Source organism: Haemaphysalis longicornis, unplaced genomic scaffold (genome assembly GCF_048455015.1).
Source record: "Haemaphysalis longicornis isolate Haplotype H1 unplaced genomic scaffold, Haemaphysalis longicornis Haplotype H1 scaffold_3, whole genome shotgun sequence".
Classification (NCBI taxonomy): Eukaryota; Metazoa; Arthropoda; class Arachnida; order Ixodida; family Ixodidae; genus Haemaphysalis; species Haemaphysalis longicornis.
In genome coordinates this window covers 124,825,404-124,838,756 of record NW_027526335.1, presented here as the reverse complement: position 1 = coordinate 124,838,756, position 13,353 = coordinate 124,825,404, and positions in this window count along the sequence as shown.

The following is a 13,353-nucleotide window of genomic DNA, read 5'->3' as shown; positions in this document are numbered from 1 at the left end:
ACAAAGAAAAAAAGCATATGCTCGGTAATGTAGCCTTCACAGGGCTAAGTCAGCAACAAGAAAATAAATAACAGTACATGGTCCCCCTTATGTGACACAGAGAGTTCCTATACGGCACGCCAATACTACTTTATGACAGCATCAAGAATAGAAACAAACAAAAAGAACGACTATGATAGTCAGAACACAATGTTTATAAAAAGTAAAAAGAAGGTACACTTTTAATAGGCTTCTGACTCGCACTTAGTGTAAACAAATAGAAATTGAGGCATAACGAAAATAAGTACATATACGCTCCTAAACTCATAAAAGTGAAGCGGCAAGACGTAATAATATTCTGAAAAAAAGCTCCCAGTTACCTGCTCACTTCGCTGCAAATGTCGAAAGATAATAATAATCTTCTGCTTTCCCAGACACATAAATGGCTCTCTTCTCTTTCGTTCCCACATCTGGAAAACTCCCCCCGCTCCTACCCCCCCCCCTCGTTTCGCGCCTCCCACGATAAACACAGACAAGTCAACTGAAGTCGATTAAAAGTTGCATCGTTCCAGTGCTCCCGCTATCTACTTTTGTTGCTTTTGAACGTGGAACACTAACGAGAGGGCGCCACAAGCGCTTTTTTATTCTCAGGTCGGAGCACCTTTCTCAGAGCGCATTGTTTTGTTTGCTATCTAAAAAAGCTGGAGCCATGTGTTTTAATTAAAGGACAAAGCAAATATTACTTATGTATTGACGTCTTGCGTCAAATATGGCTGTTGTTTTTATTTGCTCAACAATCTGCATATATATGTGTATGAACATTGCCTTCAGGTTTAGTAGTTTAGAATTGTTTTGCCTAAACAGATGTCTTTTTGAAGAATCTTTTAACTTTTGGGCGGGCGGCTGAAGTGAGGGACATACACACATGCATACATACATACATACACACACACATACATACATACATACATACATACATACATACATACATACATACATACATACATACATACATACATACATACATACATACATACATACATACATACATACATACATACATACATACATACATACATACATACATACATACATACGTACTTACCTGCATACCAAAATTCTCGCGTTCTTGGCTAATCTTTACAAGGTACTCACACAGTGCTTTGCACGCATATACATTGAAGTTAAGTTGTTCGTTTTCATATCGGCTTAAAAAAAGTCACGTTGTGTTTAAGGGGCAGCATCATGTAGCCAGTGTGCCGGCGTGGATCCAACCACCTATCCGTGCATTGTGTGCGAGAATCGCTTCTTTGAGTGTCCAAGTACCGAGATTGTTCTCATGAAGGCTTTAAAGCGTGTACTGATGAAGGAAAAGGTAAAATGAAGGCAAAAATCTTATATATTTCTGCGTTGTTTATGTTGTAATAAGGGGATAACAGCTGTATTGAGTGCACGTATGTCACATTCGCAAAATCATGGAATGATCCTTTTTGTGTGATGGGAGCAGTGTGAATATTGTTTATTGTAGTTTGGCATGACCAAGCGCACAGTAGTTATTGTTAGAAGAGAACAAGACATTAAAAATATGTAACTATGCCGTTACAGGAAGTATATTTCGACGCCGTGTGAGTGCACCTGCATCTGATGATACGGTGACTCCACAGTTATGTGTCTGATGAAAAAGGGCTCCTCAACTATTATGTTGGTTAACAACGCTAATAGTCACGCCCTGAGTATTATTGTCCATTATTTCGAGCTTGCTAGCTCTTTGCCCTCAATAGGATTGCCTTAGACTTACTGGAATTATTGGTTAAGCGGTCTGATTCTGCCCAAGCATGAAGTTTTACAAGTTCTGCTTGGGCTTCTGGCAACACCACCTGAATTTCTACCTAAAACGAATGAGCTAGTATCATCGGCTATTAAAAAAATTATGCATCACCACTAATTTTAACAATATCATTTACATATGCGTTAAAAAAGAGGGGGCCCAACACCCTGCCCTGGAGAACACCGCGTAAAACTGCTTTATAAGATAAAACACAAGCGCTAATACGACTCGTTTTCTGTCGGAGGGAAAGGATGAAAGCAGCGTGTGAGCAACCTAAGTATGCCGTAATCGCACGATTGGATTGAAAGAATATTATGACTTACGTCAGAAAATGCCGTACTGTAATCGATGAATACGGGAGTGTTAACTAGTTTTCCTAATTATGAGTTCTTTTTTAAATAAAACGTTCTCCGCAGATTCTCCTCGTCGAAAACCATGCTGTTGGCCCGCCAACAAATTATGCTTTAAACGAGGAGTTGAGAAAGGAACATTTACTTATCTATCCCCTTAGAAAGTACTGGGGCGACGGAAACAGGACGTTAGTTGTTAGCGTGATTTACTTCACCACCTTTAAATATAAACGGAAACTATTGCCATCTTGTTGGCAGAGGAGAAACTATCACACTCAAGAACTACGTTGAAAATATGCAGTAGGCAAGAGCGATAACGTTGAATGCATATTCCACAGCCTATCACATATTTCATACAACGAAAACAAACCATGGAGCTGTGAAGAAACAATTCCGAGGCTGATGTCGGAAAGCTAAGTAATCTGAAAAGGTTCGAACGATCCGAATCCAGACGGTCCCGAGATCGACGGTCCGAATCCAGATGAGAAAATGAGTTTTAATAATGAATAATTGTGAAAATATTTTATTCTGATTCGTATATCAACTCTTACGTAACCATTTCTCATCACCCTAAACCAGCGATAAGGAAATTTTAACCTGCAGCCGCATTTGGGTCCTCCACGCTAACTTGTGTTGCCTGTTTCGTTCTGCATACCTTGGGCCGCCGCAGGGCGCATGCCGCAGGAGTCACCGGTACACTTTGGTCATAAACGACAAAATAAGCGCCAGTCTCCAATGGGCGAAGTCATTCTTATTTATTTCTTAACATGCTGTTTTTGGAGTTAAACAAAGTATACCACAAAATAAGACCTGTGTGCAAAAGTCGTCCGACAAGATAACGCCACATGACCTTCTCCCTTCGTCGGAGGCACGGCTGTTGGACCTTCCCTGAATTTCCGAACTTGCCGCTGAAAGTTCTCCATGGGTGGCAGACAAGAATCGTTTTGTGCGCAGGTTTTCACACCTATCCCAAAGTGGACCGCGTTAACACGTGCTAGAACTCGTGGCAACTGGCTCCGCGAACTAGGCGTCTGTCCTGCCCACTACACGCGCTAACCCAGCAGAACTGGTGAGCAGAATAGCACGCAAGTGATCACGCCATGAACTCAATCTCATAGAACACGCTAGCATAACGCGAGGGACCCAGGATGCATTCCAAAAACGGGAAGTGTTTTTAAGGGCAGAGCACTTTAGGCACTCGCCTTGTCGTCCTTGCTCGCTCGCTCGACCCAAGTATATAGAGCACCAAGGCGGCGTTGCGGGGTAACGTTGTTGTTCGCGGCGTCTTTTGACGGCATTTGCAACGAAAGGAGCAGATACACGGCCATTTTTACGATAGTAAACGCAAAATGTAGCAGTGCAACGCCGGCACGTGCGGGGAGAAAAGCACAAAGAGAACAGAACTCCCGCTGGAGCAGTTTCAGGCAGGGGGCGTGCGATCACTGCGACGGCGGGAAATTCGATTGCATGGGGCGGTAGCAGTAAGCGGATAACGGCGGTACAGCCTATTATGGCGAATCTCTGCTCTGCACTTCCGACAGCTTTCACATTGAGTGGAACGGCTTTAATTTTTTCGCTGGTTCGTCTCTTTTTTTATCATGCGGCTGCGCTCTTCTCCTTGTTCTCTGTAGGGCTTAATTTGGGGCTTACGTTATCCATTTATTTATTTTTTATTTCCAGCATTCCAAAATCAGATGTTCATTTGCCTTCACGTCTCGTCATGAGGCAACCTGGGAAAGCGAAATCGAAGGGTTTTTGTATTCTATGTCAGCCTGAACTTGTTGCTAGGTTAATTTTTTTTTCGTTTCAAAATTCACCCGTTTCGTTCTAATACTTGCAAAAGTTTCTATCTAGCCTTTCGTCCTGGTGGGTGTTGTGCATTGCGTCAAAACAACCTTTTTTTCTTTCCAATTGGCTGCATATGTTGTGGTTCCCCGCCGCTTCTGACCCCGTACCCCTCGAGCGTTTGTGGTGGCAGAGTGGTTAGGTGCCCTGTTTCACGGCGTGAACGTGTCAGGTTCGATTCCTGGGACCTCCCCACTCACATTTTTTGTGGATGCGCGGAGAGAGAGATAGAGAAAGAGGGAGAGAGCGAGAGAGAGAAAGAGAGAGAGAGAGAGAGAGAGAGAGAGAAAAGTGCTTTATTAGTAGAGAAACGAAAGTCGAGTAAAACAACTCTCTCTCTCGCTCTCTCTCAACAGCTGCTCGTGGCCTTCTTGCATCCTGTCCGCTTTTTCTCGCTCTTCTTGACTGATCATTTTCGCCTTCTTCACTTCACCGATATTGATGGCTGTCAGGTAACCCTCAACGCGGAACTGAAAGCTTACAAAGCTCCGCCGTTAACGCAAGGCAGGTGCAAATTCGGTCAAAAACAAAGCGAGTGTGTACAGTGGTCCTCGAGTGGTATTTTCGCTCCACCTAAGAAGGCAGACAGTAGACAAGACATGTTTTGCTCTTCCCGGCAGCCTTATTTAGCACACTAACGTTCATGTTGGCCACATTCTCTGAAGATATCTCTGACCGCAAGATTCGCATAATTTAGTGGGAGAAGTAAAATTGTGCCTTAAAATGTTTAAATTTTCAGTGCATGAAGCATCGCTTGCTCTGGGAAAAGCTTTGGGGGCACCATAAACCCCATATCTTTCGAATGAAACAAACTTGTATTTTGTCTTCATGGCCCCTTTAAAGACGCTCATGTAGCGTTGTCACACCGTGCACATAAAAGGAGTGTGGCCATTAGGAAGTTGATATGTTGGCGCACGTTATAGGTGCCCACGTGGTCAAATTATTTTAAAAAAATACCGCCTGCCTCATAGCCGAAATGTAGCTTCGACGCGAAAAACCCCATAATCAATTAGTTCAATAGGTACTTCACTGCTGAGGGTGGCACAGCGTTGCGACTCACCATGAAGGGTGCGTGCAATATTCAAAGTGATTTAGAGGATAGTTTGAGCATTAAGTATTACATAAGCTCTCACGTATGCTAAACGTAAGCGAAAACCTGAAGCATCCAGGCTAGAAAAGAGACATTTTGAGAACATTAATAATGCAGAAGACATCCTCTTTACGTTCGAACCCCGTCGTTGGATGCGGTGTTGATGCATATGAAGCGTAAAAAAAACTGCGCGCGGGGGCGCCTGGTCTCGCTAAATCTGAAAGAGGTAAAAAAATGTTTTTGGGCACGGGCCGTGTTAAATGGTATCAAACACTTTACAAAATAAATGAGAGCATTACCAGCTTTAAATGCTCCCGACTGTCAAGATTCACAGTATATATATTGGTAAAGCCAAAATCAACTCGAGCCTTCGCCGTGGGACACTTTTGTACGCCGAAGTTCTGGTCACGAAGGAAAAAAGGTCGTTAGATTGATCGCAGAACACGGACATGGCACAATTTTTTATTTAGATTGTCTTTTATTATCTCGTCGGTGAGCTCATTCTCATGTCACCACTGTCACTGATCGCTCTAAGCGTTAGGACGTTGGATGCAGGATGTCCTATCTTTTCCCTGGGGCCCACAAACCGCACCGCCAGGTGGGTACACAGATGGCGGCGTAAATGATGAGACTTAATTTACAGCTCGAGTGCTGACTTAATTTTCAATTTGGACGCAGGCTGTCCCTGTTCCCCAACCGAGTTTCTTTCGCGAAGTTAGCTGGTCTGAACTGCGGTACGACCGCACAAAACACAAAAATGCAGGCCGAGGAGCAAACGCAGCGGCCGACTCTCCCTTGGCGTCTCGGACCGTCGCCTCTTCAGACAGCCGCGTCAATTCTTGCACAAAAAGTAGGGCGAAATGATGGTGGGGCCACCGGAAAAGTAGAGAAGTAGAGTTGTAGGTTGAGTTAATACGGGTTACGAAAGAGGAAAAATTAGGAGCCGACCCACTCTTTGAAGTAGGAGGGCCAGCGAGCCAGAGTTTGAACACATCACACGCATGGTCAGGCAACGTATACACGCATTTATTTTTTTTTCATCATTTGGCAATATTAGTGACTGTAGCTTTGTGATTAATTGTGGAAACTTGAAAAGGCTACAGTTTTATCTTATTAGATCAACACGGAGCAAGTCGTTACCGTCCAGTATATAGAAGCCGAAGTTTTTACAGCAGATCGGAATTCTGTTGAGTTTATATTAACACAGAATAAAAATCTTTATGACAAGTAAAAGAAACTCGACGTCATGATAGACTCGCCCTACAGGCCAGTTTTTAATAATTTTTCTTTCCAAAGTTTCCAAAAATTACGAGTTCCAGATGTTTTCCGTAACTATACTCTCCCGTATACGGCAGTGTACTGAAATGATACGGCAATCCAGCGACGTTTGGAACGTTTTGGTGAACTAATTATGGAAATTAAAGAAAGCACTGAATAGTGATAGATAAGACTTCACAGCCAAGTTTAATGTATCTTTTTGTGAGCTTTTGCAATAAAGTTGGCATTGCCGCAAGGTGATTTTGGCCGCCTCCGATTTGTTGATGGACACCAGAAATTCACAAACCCAGACCCATAGAACTTGACTGTTAAAAAACACAAATATTAGGAAGAATATTATGTCTTATCTTTAGCTATTCTGTGTAATGACCTCTATTTTAGGGGCGAAGCCCTCTAGGGGCTCAGGCTTTCGGCGTGTGTCATGTCGTCGTCGTCTCATGTAGTCACGCTACAAAAACACCGGCCGACTCCTTTTCCATTGCGTCGCGATAGTACTAAAAGAACACACCGGGACACACGTTTTCCAACGCTCGCGCTACCAGATTTTATTTCATTTCCGCGGGAAAAAACGGGTACTAGAAGAACACAGCGGGTAACTCGTTTTACAACGCCTCGCTCGAGAACGCTTCGTGATTCAAAGACAAGAGACATTTACAGCAAAGCTGTATACCGCTACACCACAAGGGTTTCATCGCAGTGGGCAAAAACGCCAAGGCACCACAAATACACTTATACAATGCATGCTCCGCCCACCCCCATGGCTCAGGTTAGTAGGGATGTCCCGGGATTTTTTTCTCTCGGAAGCGGAGAAGATCAGAGTATAAGGGGAGCGTGCTACTAGATCAACTAGATCAGCGGTGCACGGGTGTCCAAACCTTATGGCCAGAGTAATGGGTTGGTGATCAGGGTCAGTATAGAGGGCCAGACGGTGAGATACTACTAGATTGCTTGATAGTGGTTCAATTAAGTAGTCAACTGGTTAAAAGTAAGCCTTTCAGCCGCATTCTGCACTGGGATTGATGCGGGTAGTCAGTCGAGAATTATTTGGTATACCTTATTCACACAATAGCAGCATTGCACAGCCCCTGCGTTGTGCAGATTAAAAATATTTGTGGAATCTTGATTCCAAGCAGTATTACCAGAATAATGATTGTCTTTATTTGATGAGTAATAACTAAAATAATAAGCAATAGCATGAAAAGACCTAAGATAAAGGCTTAAGATCAAAAGAAAGCGTGACAACAAATGGAAACAAAATACACAAAGTTGTTTTGTGGCATAGTTTTGTTAGGTGCAATTCTGTGTGGTAGCTTCCACTTGGTTCAGTAAAAACTTTGGAATGCCAACAATCACACCTAACAACTTTTTCAAAAGGGCCACTTTCACGTAATACCACTGTCGAGAGAGCCTTCACGGGTACTCAGAATAAATAATAGATATATCTGAATTAACCGAGCAGGTAATATGAAATTCATGTTATTTTGTGACAAATTCGTGTGAGAAATCCGCATGCCGATCGCGATGTAAGAAATGAGTTTTAAAATGCAGTGTGGTCACACTGGACGTTCAAAGAATAAGAATTCCAAGTTATCCCACAGGAAGCTTTGCCTGCAAAGCTCTGGGTAGATTGGGCATGGTACGTTAAAAATTACTCGTTGGGGTGCGGGAAGCTGCAAAAGTAATACAGGACCTGAAGGGGTTTCCGCAACTAAATATGGTCTCAGCAGGGGCCACCCTTGCATCTTCGTAATGCTGTCCTATCTGGTTAAATACCTTCGTAAGAAAGGGTCTTCAAAACTTGAAGGCTCACATAGTAGTGCGCGAAGCCACACCGATGTGTTCGTTCCTCTCTGGGAACAGGAACAATAATTTAGACCATGCTAATATGCTTCACAGACAATGTGGGAGGAATAAAGCTAATCCAGATACAACCTGAAACCTATAACTAAAACTATCCGCAAGCCATATTTAATGCTGTAGATACGCACAGGTTGATTTCGTAAGGTCTGAGTGATGCACCGCTTGTAGAATTTAATGATAACTAGTCCCAATAACCAATGAATGCCAAGTTGAATCACTTTCATGTTTGTACTGAGAACACCTTCTTTTTGCTCAAAGTTAATGTACTTCAAATCTTGAGAACTGAGAGCAGTTTCCTGAAAATCTCCGCAGCAATATAAGCGAGACAAAAAACTAAAACGTAGCACACAGCGTCTGGCGAATGACGTTTAGAGAAGTAGGCGTCCATGGTAGTGGTGGTTGCCACTGAAAGAAGCGTATAAGGGCAGCTGAAAATGATACCCAAGAATGCCGATTTCACGTTAGAGTTTTAGATTGGTCTGTTAAGTCGGCCAGCTGTTCCATAAGTGTGCTTTATGCCCATTCGATTGTTCTCCTTTCTGTTGCGACACATCTTGAAGCCTTCAACTGCCGATGTCTTTGGCAATCTGCCGCACACGACCGCTTCTGAGACGTGCCTCGTACGCAGTGCAGGCTTTTACCCGGCGCCAAATTACGGATGAAGAAATCGGCTCAGCCCCCAGAAAAACGCACTGACGCACTCATTGCACGGCAGCGAGTGCGAGTTAGCCGGATTGTTTCAGTCGAGAAGAGACACGGCCGCTTCCACAGCTGTGGCCGCCTCGATGTCCCCGCAGAGACCCGTTAGAGTTTGCGCGTGGTAACCTACGGAAGCATCGGTTTTACGTCTTTGAACTCGTGGCGGCGGCGACGAGTGTATCCCAGTCAAGATTTGTCAAAATCTGATGAAGGAGGATCGGGGAGGTAAAAGTAATAAACAAATGAGTGAAATTTTGGCGATTCATTTCGCAATAAACACCTTGTTTTTATTTTTATTTATTTATCTGTTTATTTATTTATTTATTTATTTATTTATTCAAATTACATTAGAGGCTCAGCGGCCACTTGGCAAGGAATATGTTCTTGTGCTATAAATATGTTGCTTAAAATACGCGGGAGAGCAATTTTAAATCAGATATAATGGCTTCAGTGGAATAATGTGTATTATTCTAGATATACTTAGTTTTTAGGACACAGGAAAGCGCATTGTATGAGGGAATCTTCTTGTGCGTAAATGTATTTCTGAAAACGCGCAGAAGAGCAATCGGACACGTGAAATAAGGACTGTATTTTTGGTCCATGATCAAGCTTTTAAGACATACGACGATATAAAGCCCGTAGCCTTTGTTTGTCTGCTTCATTTTGTCTAATAAATTATTTTCGGAACACGACCAAATCTGAAAATTTGACTGCAGTTATGGTATAACAAAGGTTTTGTAGGCTGCGTGATGAATTTCAGATGGAGTGTTATGTAAATTTGGGACGTAAGAATACCAAAGAGCATGATGTTGCAATGAATATGGCGTGGATGTGAGAAGAGCACGATGGGTTTGGTGCAGAAATAAATCTCCACGTATTAATACATAAAGCCTTCGCAACTAAAAGTACATATATAAAGTGACAAACGCTACAAGTGTGCGCGTGTTTTCGTGAGGAATATTATTTCTAGTTGGTTAAATTTAAAGGCAACTGCAGAAATTGAATATAAGATTCATGCCCCATGAAAAATTGTGTGGTCACTACAGTCATTTATTTTACAGTACATAAGGCAATTATAGGCAAAAAGTCGGATGCACGTGCTTTCAGTGAAGCGAACTTATTGATAAATATTAAGAAAGTAGGTGACTGGGTAACGCTGTCTTGTGGCACACCACTAGTTACATAGGAACTTTAATTAAACTCCATTTAAAGGTGCAAGAGATTCCCACAGTGCAGTGAGTTCGCCTCCTTTTCGTACGTGTGGTTCAAAACATAATAGGAGCGGCACTTAGTTCAGCAAGTCGTACAATCACCGCCCCGGATACCACCAGTAATCGGTCGTATTGCGAAATTACATTATTGGCTGATCTAGTCAGACTTGGTGAAGCTCATTAAGGCCGCAATAATGAGCTGAAAAATCTACGCAGCTCCATTTGTACACCTGAAGCACTGCGAGAGAGATAAACTCGTGGCAGTCCTCCGCATTGCATACAACCCGGCTCTCGGCCTTCCACCGAATACAGCAACCTTCTCTCCTTATGCGTCTGCAGTACTGTGCAAAAGTGTATAGACAAACACCTTACAAGCCAGTGTGAATGTCTCACACTCAATCCTATCATCAGATAAATACTGCTTCGTCTAAGGTACTCCACGAACTCCGGAGTACACACTACGAAGAAGGTGATCTAACGTCACGAGCTAAGAGGTCAATTCAAGTAGTAGCTCGGCGAGATGCACTCCGAGTACCCCGTTAATAGAGAAAAGACCGGACAGAGCCAAAGTCAAAGTTCAGCAGTCACTCATATCAGAAGTTTACTGATGCCGCCAAATATCGTAAACAGTCAGCGATGACATTCCTGTTATCCACTTACACCAGCAGAAGGTAGCATCAGCCTCTCTTTTTCCAAGGGTCCTGACATGGGCAGAAGAAGGAGCGATAGCCCTAGCCATCGTATCTACAGCATAAGACTAGAAACACGCACGCTTGATCACCTCGCAGGCCGCCCGCCGCTGCTGCGCATGACGGGATGTCTCTTCTATTTCGCACCTCATTCGCACCCGAAATACTCCAGGACTCACTCCCAAACACAATTAATTACCCGGAGCCCTTACCATAGCAGTGTAGCCGCTATTTATTGAACAGTTTAGCTGTCAATTTGTTCATTTGGCAACACTGAAATGGCCACAGACATGGCCGAAGTGCCACAAACATGGCGCGGCTTATGCCACTGCGGCCGCACGCTGAAGAACAAAAATAACACAGGCGTGCATCGTCTGCTCCGTTTCAACCAGATTCTCAAAGGTGGTGCCAACAGAGCTGTTATTTATTGCACTCACATTTGAGTCGAGGTAATTATTTGCGTTCGGCGGGCTAGAGGTTGGAATGTACAACCCATATAATGCGCTTAGCACGGACACGGACAGGTACCGCCATCTCGCGGTGCCCGACGTAACCAGTGACGGGGAATTCAGATGGTTGCGTGCATGCGCGCCTCGCCATTGAATACCGGCCATAGTGCCGCCCTTATAAGCCTTACTGACACGCTCTTCCAGCCTTTGCACCACTGCAGACGTGTTTATTCAGAAAAGAGGCAACCCTGTGTCGTCCGCGTTTATATATTTCTATGTATAATAGTTTCATATATACATTTTTTCAAGATTCGCCCACGTGCACCTGATAGACAAAGTGCGAGAATGTTGCCATTTGCATCGTTTGCACTTGCTTCACTACACACACACACACCTACTCACGATCGCTAAATTAGAATGCCACTACCCTTCTTAAGCGGCGCTAAAATATAATTCACCCGCGCGGTGGAGTTAGAGAGACAAAGAGAAAGGTCAGACAGTAGCAGTAAGCTCCGATTAGGCTGCTAAGCTAACGTCATTGCCAATTTTGCCGGCGGCCCGGTCTTCATAATAAGAGGATAAGCGTGGATGGTAACAATTCTCGGGTGCATATGTTATCTTCGGGTAGCTTAATAACTGCTAACTAGGTACTTTCCGCAAGAAATCCCTTACAGAGTGCCGGTGCTCCATACATTAGGAAAGCAGCTCGCGTCCTGAGCCCGGAAAGCCTGGGAGGTTGGGTAAGGAATACGCCCGCTCGGCGCCGTGGCGAAATCTTCAAACATTCAACAGCGTCATTAAAGCGCCCAGATCCGCGGGGCCTTTTGTGTGCGCTCTCGTGCCTAATACGCGAAAGCAAAGCCCTCGGGACCAGTTTGTTTGGCAAATCGCCTTACTTACGCCACTTGCGCGCTCTTACTTCTTTTTTCGCGTGTCAGTCCGTAAGAAAGTGCCCTGTTTTCGCATTCAACGAAGCGTGGGCCTTAAGGCGTGCCTTAGCCTCCCTGCGGCGGAAAGCTGACATATTATTCTGTAAGTACTAAAATACGAAAATGATGAGCTTGGGATTCCTCCAAAACATTTTCTGACGATGCTTTATGGAGAACTTCAAGAGCTCCTTGAAGGCCTGCTTATGCAGAATTTGCACATATTCATTCTGCTTCAATAACGGTCACATGCTGAGTTAAAAAAAAGAAAAGCTAATATTTTGTTTATGTGCCATTCGGACTAATAAATTACATTGCGCGTTTATACCTACGGTGGAGCGATTCCTACTGAAAATTGTTAGCGCCATAATGTGAGATGCCTGCATAACGTACGTTTGTCCTCCACAACCTTATTTTGTCTCACGTCCTTTGACTGCTTGTGGTTTGGCTTTTAAGTTAGCCTTCTAAGAAACCTCTCTTATTACTCCACGCAAAAACCCACTAAACCTCAGGGGGCTTCCCTCTGATATTGACACTCCACCATGGTAAAGCAAGCACACCGTGAAGAAAAACAGTGTTAATGCAGATTTTTTGTGAAACATTTAAAGTTGGATAACAGCTCTAAGACAAGACAAAGAGAAGGCAATGTTTTTAGTCAGCGCCAAGTCTCGTCTCGCTTCTCTTTGTCCTATTTTCTCGATGTTATCGAACTTGAAACTTTTTGAGGCTTCACAGCAACGACGGAAGCTGCAACTATCATACTTTGATCACCGGCTGAAGCAATTCGGGGCGCCGGGAAAGCCTCACCATTCGCATTTCAATCGCCAACCAAAGCAAAATAGGGCACAGTGCATAACATTGCCGTCTAAAGAGCGTGCTGGGCCCGTTTACGACACCATGGAGGACGAGAAGCGGGGTAAGAACTGCTGCGACGAGGAAAAATCACAACCGATTGCAATTTCCTCGCAAGAGCAGCGCATCTGGCTTGTCGGCGCAGAGAAATATTTGCAAAAACACTTTGTAAACAATGATTTCCGAACGGCATACAAATGAAGCGCGCTTCACTTCGATTCCCACATATAGGTGGCATTCGCCACTTCTTTTTTTTTTGTTTTCAGAATCGACGACAGTGGGCACTTCTCACCACAT